Source organism: Euprymna scolopes, chromosome 27 (genome assembly GCF_053919585.1).
Source record: "Euprymna scolopes isolate OS-2025 chromosome 27, ASM5391958v1, whole genome shotgun sequence".
NCBI lineage: Eukaryota > Metazoa > Mollusca > Cephalopoda > Sepiida > Sepiolidae > Euprymna > Euprymna scolopes.
In genome coordinates, this window is record NC_136508.1 from 100,622,280 (window position 1) to 100,634,916 (window position 12,637).

Genomic DNA, 12,637 nt, shown 5'->3' on the forward strand with positions numbered 1-12,637 from the left:
CTAGTGGAACGGGCAGTCTATCAATTAGACGGGGTTGGGAGGGTCCTACTAATCACCTTTTGTTTTTTCTTCCCCCGCCCTCGACACAAATGAATTATTGTTACCATTTTATTGTTATCTTTTTTGTTTTTACACGTCAATAAAAAATGTTTTAAAAACATTGGGAGTTACTAGGACGCCCCCAATATGAAAGGGTGAATGCGGTATTATGGTGAAAGAAGATACTAGCTGGGAGAAACTTTTGACTTTGTTTAGTTCTGGAGTGACAAGGATGACCAACGACCCCCAAAATTCCCCCCTTTTGAGTTGGCCCTGTGCCTAAGTTTTTTGTTCAACGTTAATTTTGAATGTATTTTTTAACATGAATAAAAGATTTAATATCTCAAAGTGTAGTATCTGTTCCGACAGATGCTGCACCAAAGTGTAGTATCTGTTCCGGCAGATGCTGCAAGCTATGACTAGCAAAGACCAGATGTGGGGGCAACCCCACATGCCTGACCTTTAACCAGCTCCCATTTCCCACCTCTCGGGAGCTGGTCCCCTTTTTCCCTTCCCCCTACCTTCACTCCTCACATTAAAAATCGGCCTTGTGCCTAATTTGCTCGGTGGGGGAGCAAATAAACACCATCTGTTCCGACAGATACTGCAAGCAAAGACCATATGTGGGGGAAACCCCACATATAAGACCTTGGTCAATGTAGGGGCAACCCTTCATACCAATTGTCACTATCCAGCTCCCCTCCTCCCCGGGGAATTGGTCCCCATTTCCCCTTCACTCCTCACATGAAAAATCGGTCTTGTGCCTAATTTGCTCGGTGGGGGAGCAAATAAATACCATCTGTTCCGACAGATACTGCAAGCTATGACTAGCTATGACTAGCAAAGACAAGATGTGGGGGCAACCTCACATGCCTGACCTTTAACCAGCTCCCATTTCCCACCTCTCGCGAGCTGGTCCCCCCTTTCCCTTCCCCCTCCCTTCACTCATCACATTAAAAATTGGCCTTGTGCCTAATTTGCTCGGTGGGGGAGCAAATAAATACCATCTGTTCCGACAGATACTGCAAGCAAAGACCATATGTGGGGGAAACCCCACATATAAGACCTTGGTCAATGTAGGGGCAACCCTTCATACCAATTGTCACTATCCAGCTCCCCTCCTCCCCGGGGAGTTAGTCCCCATTTCCCCTTCACTCCTCACATGAAAAATCGGCCTTGTGCCTAATTTGCTCGGTGTGGGAGACAGATACTGCAAGCTATGACGAGCTATGACTAGCAAAGACCAGATGTGGGGGCAACCCCACATGCCTGACCTTTAACCAGCTCCCATTTCCCACCTCTCGGGAGCTGGTCCCCTTTTCCACTTCCCCCTCCCTGCACTCCTCACATTAAAAATTGGCCTTGTGCCTAATTTGCTCGGTGGGGGAGCAAATAAATACCATCTGTTCCGGCAGATAATGCAAGCTATGACTAGCTATGACTAGCAAAGACCAGATGTGGGGATAACCCCACATGCCTGACCATTAACCAGCTCCCATTTCCCACCTCTCGGGAGCTGGTCCCCTTTTCCCCTTCCCCCTCCCTTCACTCCTCACATTAAAAATCGGCCTTGTGCCTAATTTGCTCGGTGGGGGAGCAAATAAATACCATCTGTTCTTCAGATGCTGCACTTCTATTTCTTGTTCTCTTTCGGTGGAGGAGAAATCCTTCACGACTGAGACAATTTTTATTTTTGTACCTTTTCTCCACGTTAAAAAACGACCCTGGTGTCTAACTCTGTCCCGTGGGGAGGCATAGTAAATAGGTAGAAGGATATCAGGAAAACTGATGCCATCAATAATAATCTGATTCGTTCAAAAATAATGTAGTCTTACGTTACTGTCTTCCTTACATTAAATGAATCAAATATTAAGGTTATTGATTTACGCTTTCTTTCTGTAAAAATTGAAACTATGTGCTGCTAACGCCCTCGGTTACGTTTTCATGTTAGTCAGTTACAGCTGCTGATCTCTATACACTTTGAGCCACGAGTTGTGATCCACCGTGTACAAATTAGAACTTTCCTTAACGCAAAATTGTCGACAACTGTCGTAACCAATTATTCACGATTCTACTTTCTGTTCCTTGATGAATAACTTTATATAAGTTTTATCTGCTGATAAACCTATTTTATTATTTGCCATACATTTTTCCTTACATGGGGGTCACCATTTATCAAGGCCCGAAGTCCACTCAGGGATAAGGATTATTGCGTGTACAGTAATCAATGAGATAGTATTCATTAGTATTGGGGGTTTTGATAGAGTGTCTTACTAAAGGGAGCGGTTTGTCAGGAGTTTGTTTATGTTGGACTTGAAGACGTCCAAGTTGTAGTCAGGTGTGAAACAGGAAAGCGGCAGACAGTTCCACTGGCGTGCAGTTCTTAGAAAGAAGCTTTTCTCATTGAATCTGCGTTTGGATTTAGGCACAGATAAAGAGTGGGGAAATTATTGACAGTAGTTTCAGCCAGACGGGTGTTACTCGTGAAAGATTGGCAAGGGGGACGAGGGATTGGAGCTCAGACGAGTGCCTGCCATGGAAATAACGATAAAACAGAGACAGGCTCGGAACGTCTTTTTTGTGGGAGAGAGGTTGCAGGGAAGAGAAAAATGAATCCTCCTCTAAGCCACGAAGTCTATTTTGTACTCTGTCAATAACAAATAGGCTGTTTTTAGCAGCCTCTGCCTAGATGTGGCAACAGTACTCCATCCTTGGACGTACTTGGCTTTTATACGGATAGAGAATTGCATTAGTAGTGAGATATCTTCTGGAGCGGTAAAAGGATTCCAGCATTTTCCCAGCGTCCCTGGCAACATATTTGATGTACGTGTTCCATTTCAGATCAGGAGTAAAGGTCAAACCCAGAAACTTGTCAAAACATGGAGCCTTCCCAAGACGAGAGCCATCCATTTCAATTGATGCCAGACGGGGATCAGAGCGTTGATGATGTAAAGATAGAAGCCTGGTTTTGGATGTATGAAAAGTGACCAGCCACCTCTTCCCCAATTGTGCCACGCGCTCAAGGTAAGAGGAGAGAGAATTAGAGAGAACTTTGTCATTTACGGCCTTTGATGTGTTCCCATATATGGTACTATCATCAGCATAGATGTCAACGAATGATTTAAGTATGTGTTTTGGGAGATCATTGATATAGATCAGGAAGAGAGTTGGGCCCAGGATTGACCCCTGAGGGAGTCCAGCATTAATATTGTGTGCCTCTCATTTCTATCCATCAACCACTACGCTTATGAAGCTATTAGAGAGAAATGATTTAATGTTTGAGAAAACATTTCCAGTAATACCGTAGCTGGAAATCTTGTGAAGTAGGTCCTTATGCCATACCTTATCGAAGGTCTTCGATATGTCAAGAGCAATTGCCATGGAAAGGAAACCTTTGTCAAGAGATTCACTCATCTTATGTGATATAACCGTTAGCACATTTACGGTAGATCTTGCAGAGCGGAAACCATATTGTGTGTCACTAACAAGGTTATTCCTGCTGAGGTGGTTGACTATTTCTCTATTTAATATGGATTCCAGCAACTTACTCATAACACACAGGAGACTTATTGGTCTGTACTTAAAGAGAGATGACTTTTCACCTGAATTCTTAAATACAGTGCATGCTGATGAGGATTTCCAGGGTGTTGGAAATCACTTCTCCTTAAGGCAACACCTACACAGTGTTGTAAGTATGAGGGCAAGTTCTGGTTGAAGCTTTTTTAACACTATAATTGCGGTGCCGTCAGGGCCAGTTGTTTTACTGGAATCAAGGTTCTTGATTAGCTTGGCGACCTCACGCACAGATATTTGTATACTTCTTTCATCTTCCAACCTCGATAATTTTACATATATATTTTTAAAAAATTGAAATTAAATTCATGTGAAAATGTCATTTGTTAGATGCGTGTCGTTTTTAAAAAGGTTTAAAAGCAAATAGCATTTTCCTCCGTATAAAAGCCTCATTTACAGATAAATATTTTCACCAAATTGTCATGTAAATGGTAAAATAACAGTATCTCTCACGCTGCTATTAAATGTGAAATTTGATTTCTGTCGGCGTGTCAGTATTTACATATAAAAACTCATATTTATCCTTTTCATATATTAATGTATTACAGAGCGTGTGATATTAAGACCAGGATAACCCTGTAGATCAACATTTTGAAACCCTAACCCTAACCCTTACCCTAACCATACGAAAACCGTAAAACAAATATGCAACTCCTCCAACCCCCCATATTAATTCTGTGATCAACCTTACGAACCCGTAGATAAACTATGCGACCACGTAGATCAACCATACGAACCACGTAAACCAGTATCATATATGTTAAGATGTATGAGGGAGTCAATCCGAGGTGCTAGATATCGTTGGAAAAACATGTATATTTAAAGGGTATATCGTCCGAAATGAAACACTGCCACCGTAATTTGAACATGTTATTATGTCCTAAGCGTAGCAAGTGTAGTCAAACGCAACTTCATATGCTTATATGGTGCGGGCAACACCGGCTAGCACTACTAGTATTATAGAAAAATATATACACATAGAATGTAAAGTTCCTGCGATATAAATAAATTTGAAAAACTAAGAGTATAAAACGCCATGCCCATCATTCGTCGTTAAATTGTAAACAATCAGTTCAAGACTTAAATTCCTTCTACGTTCTTTAACATATTTTTCCGCATGTACTACATATACAATCAAATTTTATTGATATCTCATGGTAATAACGGAAGTCGTTTTCTTACAGCATTTTTGCAACACGTGCTGTCTATCAATATCTCAACCATACAAACAGCAAAAAAAAAAAATCTGCTTCGGTGTCTCTTTGTTTTTCTTTTTTTGTTATTTTAATTTACGTTTTGTTTGTCTTAGGTTTTATCTGTCCATATAAAGTATACTAGCAGGCTACCCGACGTTGCCCGGTCGTACAATACGCACAGCTATTATATTTTAATTAGTGCTGGCTTATTATGCATTAAAAAAGAAATATTGTAGTTATTAATATATGTATATATATAAAATATATTTTAGTCATCGACATACAGACCTGTTTCGTTGTTTCACAACTCATCAGTGCCGCTAGACAAATACCTCTCCCAAGCTGAGGATCGAACCTAGACCCGTCGTGATGACAGTCGGCAGTCCTACCCCCTGACTACGGAATCGGTGGCCGAAATTAAACTATCGGAATGCGTATTTAAATAAACATCCGTCCGCTATGTATATATATATATATATATATATATATATATGCATATATATATGCATTTATATATGTATGTGTTTGTGTGTGTGTAAAATAAAATATCAATTGAAGAGTTAGCAGGCAAAATTACAACACAAAATTATTAAAATAAAGTGGTTGAGTTTCATATCAAAGATATATATTATTCTAAGCAAGACAAAGAATACTTTAGAAAATTAATCTTCTTACGTATAGGGTTTCGATGTCTACCATCTCATCATAGGAGAGAAAATATTAGCAACATACACACACACACACACACACACACACACACATATATATATATATATATATATCAGAATAGATATCTCTTTAAATAAAGTTCAAAGACTCTCACATATATACACACACTCACATACACACACACACACATATATATATATATATATCAGAATAGATATCTCTTAAAAAAAAATTCAAAGACTCTCACATATGTATACACACACACACTCACATACACACCCACACACACACACATATATATATATATATATATATATCAGAATAGATATCTCTTTAAATAAAGTTCAAAGACTCTCACATATATACACACACACTCACATACACACAATATATATATATATATATATATATATATATATATATATATATATATATATATATATATATATATCAGAATAGATATCTCTTTAAATAAAGTTCAAAGACTCATAAAAAAAAATAGTTTGACCGGTCGCTTAATTGAGGTCAGGTTTTGTATTGAGAAATAGAGACGGGGCCAGGCCAGGAAAGGGGAACAAGAAGAAATATAAAGATAAGAATAAAAAAAAGAAGAGGCCAAAACGCAAATAGAATAATGCGTTTTTTTCAAAATTTATGCTAGTTTCATCTTAATTTCCTCTGTCAGTTAAAATCGAATTTGTTCAGTCATATCAAATTGTATATTGTTAACAAGAAAAGCAACTGATGAATAGAGCGAAAAATGTTCAATGAAATAAAACACACTTAAATATTATGTTTACGGATAAAAATAAACAACTTTAAATTGATCATAGAGAAAATTTCATGTCAATTGGCAGATTTATGTAAATTAAGTCATAAGAGGGATTAGTTTATAACATTAAAATTCAAATATGGCCTAACAAATTAAAAAATATAATTACTAGTCCGCTTTAGTAACCCTGCCCATATTTCTTTACCTTTTTAGGTTGAGAATTATTGATCTTCTGATGAGTGAGGGCGAAAAAAATGATATAATAATTACATGGATGATTTCACGCTACGAAACCCGTTTTGTCAAGAATTGTGCATGTTACCGCTAAAATGGTATACATTTGAAATTTAATGGCTGTTTTAAAAGTGACATGTAATTAAGTAAACGCATTTCCTTAAAAACAATTATGGGCACACACATACACACACACACACATACACACACACACATATATATACATATATATACACACATATATATACATATATATATATATATATCGAATTATATCGTTGACAAGTTTGTATGTACAATGTATTTTCAACTCTTATGAGCTTAACCTTGGACCTTGAGCTTAATAATCAGTATTTCAGGTTAGGTTATGATTGCACAAGTGGCGTTGGCTGTAGGAGAGTACCTATGCGTAGGTTTTGATCTTTATAATGGAAAATGTAGAACACTATCCTAAGGTTGAGGACAATCATTATGCCAGGTTTTATCATTGTGGGATGTAAGAGTGTATATATATATACGTATGATATGACCTGAACCTTTGTATCCTAATCTTGAAAACTGTTATGAACCATGTCTATAGTAGCACTATTATTATGTCAGTATATGCCATCGTCGGTCTAGTAGTTTATCTGCATTAGAGCTATATACGAAGACAAACACACACGAAAGTTACTATATCATATATATATATATATATATATATATGAGCAAACAGTTAATAAAATATGTTAAAACACTTTGAAATGAGTTAGAAACATATTTAATCTGAAAAGGAAACACTAGATAAATGGATAGTTCTTAATCCGTGGAGTTTCGAAGAAATACTTTCCTTCTCACCATAGAGTAGGAATTAGCAAAATGCGGGATCGGATTTTGCACGCAGAAGTAATATATATATAATATCATATATAATAATAATAATAATAATAATAATAATAATAATAATAATAATAATAATAATAATAATAATAATATAAGGAAATCTTATTATACAGAAACAATGAAGGAATATTATAGACACAATGTATAACAATACAACGTGAAATAAAGCCCGATGGGAAATAAAAACAAAAACAACAAAACATATTTTAGCAAAACAGAAAAAAGTAAAGAAAAGAAAAAGGTAAAAGTCATAAAGTTATCTATCTTATATCATAATATACATAGATGTTTCCTGCGATACTATATAAAAGATTAGTTGCGTCGCTAGTTTTTACAATAACAACAATAATAATAAAAAAATAATTATAATTACTATTATTTGTATTATTATAATATATTAAGAAAAATAATAACAATAATAATTATAATTCCAATAAAAATACTAATAAAACTATATATTTATATACATAAACAAAGAAAGAATATTAAAGTAAATAAAAAATACATGAAATTAAGCCCAGTAAGAAACTTACATATCAATACAAATAAAAAGAGAAAATAAAAACATGTAAAACAAAAAATATTGTTAAAATTTAGTAAAAAAGGGATAGAAAAGTAAGGTTAAACACGGTTATCCCCCGTACATAATAAGTTACGCGGATTTGTATTGCGATTCTATAATAAAAAGAAAAACCATCTTTACTGCGTCGCTAGTTTGAAAAAATAACAAAATTAGAAAGAAGTAGAGGAATAATAATAAGAAGAAGAAAAAGAAGAAAAAAGAGAAAGAAGAAGAAACTAACAAATCAACAAAATACATTAATATAGTGCGATAACACATTTCACCATAAGAATATTTCCAATAGAAATATATAAATAAATAAAATAATAACAATAATGATAATAATAATGATAATATTAAAAACACGGAGAAGAAGAATAAAATTAAAGGAGAGTTAATAAAATATAACCAATTACTGTTTATTACAACAAAAAAAATAAATGGAAGGACATTATTCTTACCTACCTATAGTTTAAGGTAGTTTCATCTTATTGCGGCCCTAACATTTATTTGCAGTCCTGTTTTCTTCCGCCATCTTGAATACACTTTGTTTTCCTGTTTGAAAAGGGGAGAGATTCTCCGGAAATTAATCAAAGTTCCATACGCTCAACGGACTTCATATATACCGGATATACCAACAACATGGTCGCAAATTAATTTCATAACGAGGCGAGGAATGATAGATGAATAAACAGTTAGACATTTCTCTACTCAAACATACCTGTCTATTTGTTTGTTTGTTTTTTCTTTTTTTTTTACTCTTGCGATTCCAGTCCTTTCCGCAACTGTTTTGTCTTTTAAAACAACCATATATATATATATATATATATATATATATATATATATATATATATATATATATATATATATATATATATATATATATATATATATATATATTCAATTGTATAAAGAAACTTTGTATGTTTAGGGAAGGTAAGCTGACCAGCTTTTCTTTACATTTTCCAGACCTATAGTGTATAAACTGGTAGTAATCTTCATTAATTTTTGTCTCAGAATTCCTCCCATAATTACCGATAATCGATAATCAGAACTGTCATTTCCATTTATCTATTATCGCTGAATCGATTTTTATATATCATCAGTAAGATACAATGATAGAACAACAGGCCGGGAAAATTCTACTGTGGGTAAGTTGATACGTGTTTTATTTTTGCATCACGTTGTCCGTAGGTAAAACTCCGCGTGTAAATACTTTCATTTTTTTTCATTAACTGCAAAGAATTCTAAATTTACGTGTATTTTTCTTTGTTTTGTATTTTTCTATATTACGTGGTATGTAGGTTCACACCCCGCCCGTGATTATTTTTTCACTAACGGCAAAGAATTTTATAAGACTTGAAATGCATCTGTGTTTACTTGATGGAGTCTGTTGTTACAACCCCGCACGTAAAAGTCTTAATATCTTTTTTGTTAACTGGAAATAAGTTATTTTTGTTGTTGTTTTTATTACATTTTCACCCTAAAAAAAGGCAAATTGCCACTTTGGTGTAGGGGGCTACTATCATGGGCAACAACTACTCAGGTATTTTGTAGCGATTTGGGCAGCAAGATGTTGGTTCACGTTACACTTGAACTTCTGCACATCAGTACTGTTGGGGAAGCACTGGACCTGGAATGGAATTCCAAAGTAGCGGTTCTGGGGAAGAAACTATTGGAGTAGACAAATCTTTTACATCTAGGGATCTCTACAGTGTGGGGGTGGGATTAAGCTGCCTGTCGGTTTTGTCGAGGGTGCTCACGTCGTGGGGGCACAAGTGATTGCAGGTCGCTAGAGCATTCACCACTAAGGTACTTGTAAAACAGGCAGAGGGATGCAACATTTCGTCGATGGGACATAGGCTGAAGCTTAGATGCCAGTTCAGGGCCTATCAGATTTGTGACTCTTTTTTTAACCTTGTCTAGGAGCGAGAGACTAGTAGCAGATGCACCAGCTAAATATGACAGCAATACTCCATACATGGTTGAATTGTTGCCGTATAGAGGTACAGGATACTTTCGGGTGTTAGCAGTTTTCTAGCACGGTAGAGAGAGCCCACCTTCCTTGCAGCGGCCCTGGAAATGCCCTCAATGTAATTGTTCAAACACATGTTTCCTGTGAACGTTAGGCCAACGAGCTTGAAAGACGTACTCTCAGATAAAGAGTTGTTGGCCATTGCTATAGGTGGTAGAGAAGGTTTCTTGTCATTATCGAATGAAACCAGTTTAGTCTTGGCGGCTTTGAACGTGACCATCCATTTTTGTCCCCATTCAACTACTGATTGGAGGTCATCCTCTAGTGTTTCTGCTATAACTTTAGACATATGTTCATGTTTTCCTGTCGTGCCTGCTATAGAGTGTGGTGTAATCAGCATATATACCCATCTCAGAGGCAGTTTTGTCGGGGAGGTCATTTATGAATATCAGGAACAGTAGAGGTTCAAGGATAGAACCCTGGGGCACTCCCGCATTTAGATCATATTGTTTGGATGTACGACCGTCGAGGACAACCTGGATTTTTCTCTTCTCCAAGAAGGATTTAATTATGTTAAGTATTCTACCAGTGATACCGTATGATCTAATCTTCCTGAGGAGACCCTTATGCCACAACCTGTCAAAAGCCTTAGATATATCTAGAGCTACCGCTCTGCCCTCTCCCGCTTTGTCAAGTGAATGGTATATATGTTCAGAGATAACAGTGAGGATGTCTGCTGTGGAACGGGCTTGTCTAAATCCATATTGTTGGTCGGTCAGAAGTTTAGCATCTGTAAGGTGCTGGACTAGAGCATGGTTAATTAAGGTCTCAAATATTTTGGCAAAAAGTGGGAGGAGGCTAATAGGGCGATAATTTAATGGGTCAGTTCTTTCGCCAGAATTCTTGAATACTGGTACCACAGAAGCAGTTTTCCAACAGCCCGGAAAGCAAGCTTCATTAAGGCATTTGTTGTAGAGTTTGGAGAGAACTGAAGCTATTTCGACTGAGAACTTTTTTAATAGCACAGCTGGGATGAGATCGGGTCCACATGCTTTTGAAGTGTCAAGGTTTCATTTTTCTTCGAGTTATATCGAATTCATTAATATTGACTTTCGGGGCTTTTTTTCGTAATGTTACTGTAAAAATTATCTTTATTGTTACAAATTACGATATTTATACATATAAAAAAAGCAAACATAAATTATTGCGTTGTTTATTTACTACTGAATACCATAACTTTAGTAAAGCTATTTTTTGTTTAAACTAAATAAAACATTTTAACTAAGAGTTAAGTAAAATAATGAGTTCTTTATATTCTGCGATCATTATTTGATAAATACTGCAATTTTCATTAAAATTGGTTTATTTCCTGATTTTTGGTGAATTTTTAATAAAGGGAGGGGTCAAAATGTTTATTCACTTTGAGCGTCGGCATTCATTTTATCTGTACCTACCATTTTTCGATGAATATTTGGTATGAAAGCGACTATGTGTGGTTAATTTAAAGTAAACTTCAATCACGTGGTTACATTATCAATAATCATGTGATTAAACCCATTTAAAATTTACCGATCTTGTAAACACATTCTGTTTACATTAAGCCTGTAGTGTTTTTTTTAGTGATGCAATTTTCGCAAATGAGATTTAGAAAAAACACCGCGAGATCAGGAGAAAGAAATGTCCAGAAAATCGCTAGATTTTTAACTTTTATCATCTCACATTTTCGAGAAGCGCTAATCCCCCCCAACTCCATATTTTAACTTCCTAGCATAAAAAAAAATTATAAATATAGTATATTCAATATTTAAAATGTTCCGTGTTTTCTCACTATATGTTTCTGGAATTATATTGAAGCGGTTAGCTCCCCAAAAGGCTTACATATTTTATCAATTAGTTTTACCTGTTTTTTTTTCCGAGAGGGTATTTGTTTTTTTTGCAGGAAACAAATCATAAACTCAAACTTTTTATAATAAAAGTTAAATTGAAATATACTGCAAATTAAACATCACAATAATGGTGCAACATATTTTTAAATTAGAAAAATAAATAAACAAAAATCTTTGTTTTAGCATGTTGGTAGATAATTAAATTTTATTTAGCAGGTTGGTAGATAATTAAATTCTACTGTATTGGTATGAGTTTTTTTTTGCTGTTGTTTCTATCGTATTTTAAACTAAACTTCGGAGGTTGCATGCCCCCCTCACCTAAAATGTACTTGAAAAAATCAATTTTATAGGTAGATTTAAGAATGGTTAGCCGAAAAATAGGTGAAAAACAAAACATATAATGAATAAATAATTGTTACCAAAGGTAATAAATGCTACTTTTTTTACTTACATGAATGAGTTTATTTTATGTTTTAAAGTATTTTCAAGCGCCTTCCTGTATTTTTTAATCTAAAATTGCGAGTATGTGGGTGCGAAATACCTTTAGATTATCAAGAATTCCCTGCTAGATTGCAAACGAAATCTCAAGATATAGCAGGAAAACCGCTAAATTGGAACCACTGGTCACGTGACAGGAAGCGGTAATAAATAATTGTCCCTAAATAAAAAATGTCCTATATGTATAAAGAAAACCACCTATTTATCATAGAAAAATTAAGTATAATGTTATAATTAAAAAGAAATATATAAAAGCACACATGGATATAGAAAACATATTATACCAAAACGTCATTGGTCCAGTGGTTTTTTAGACGTTTAATTGCGAACGAACCAACAGTTACATTTATA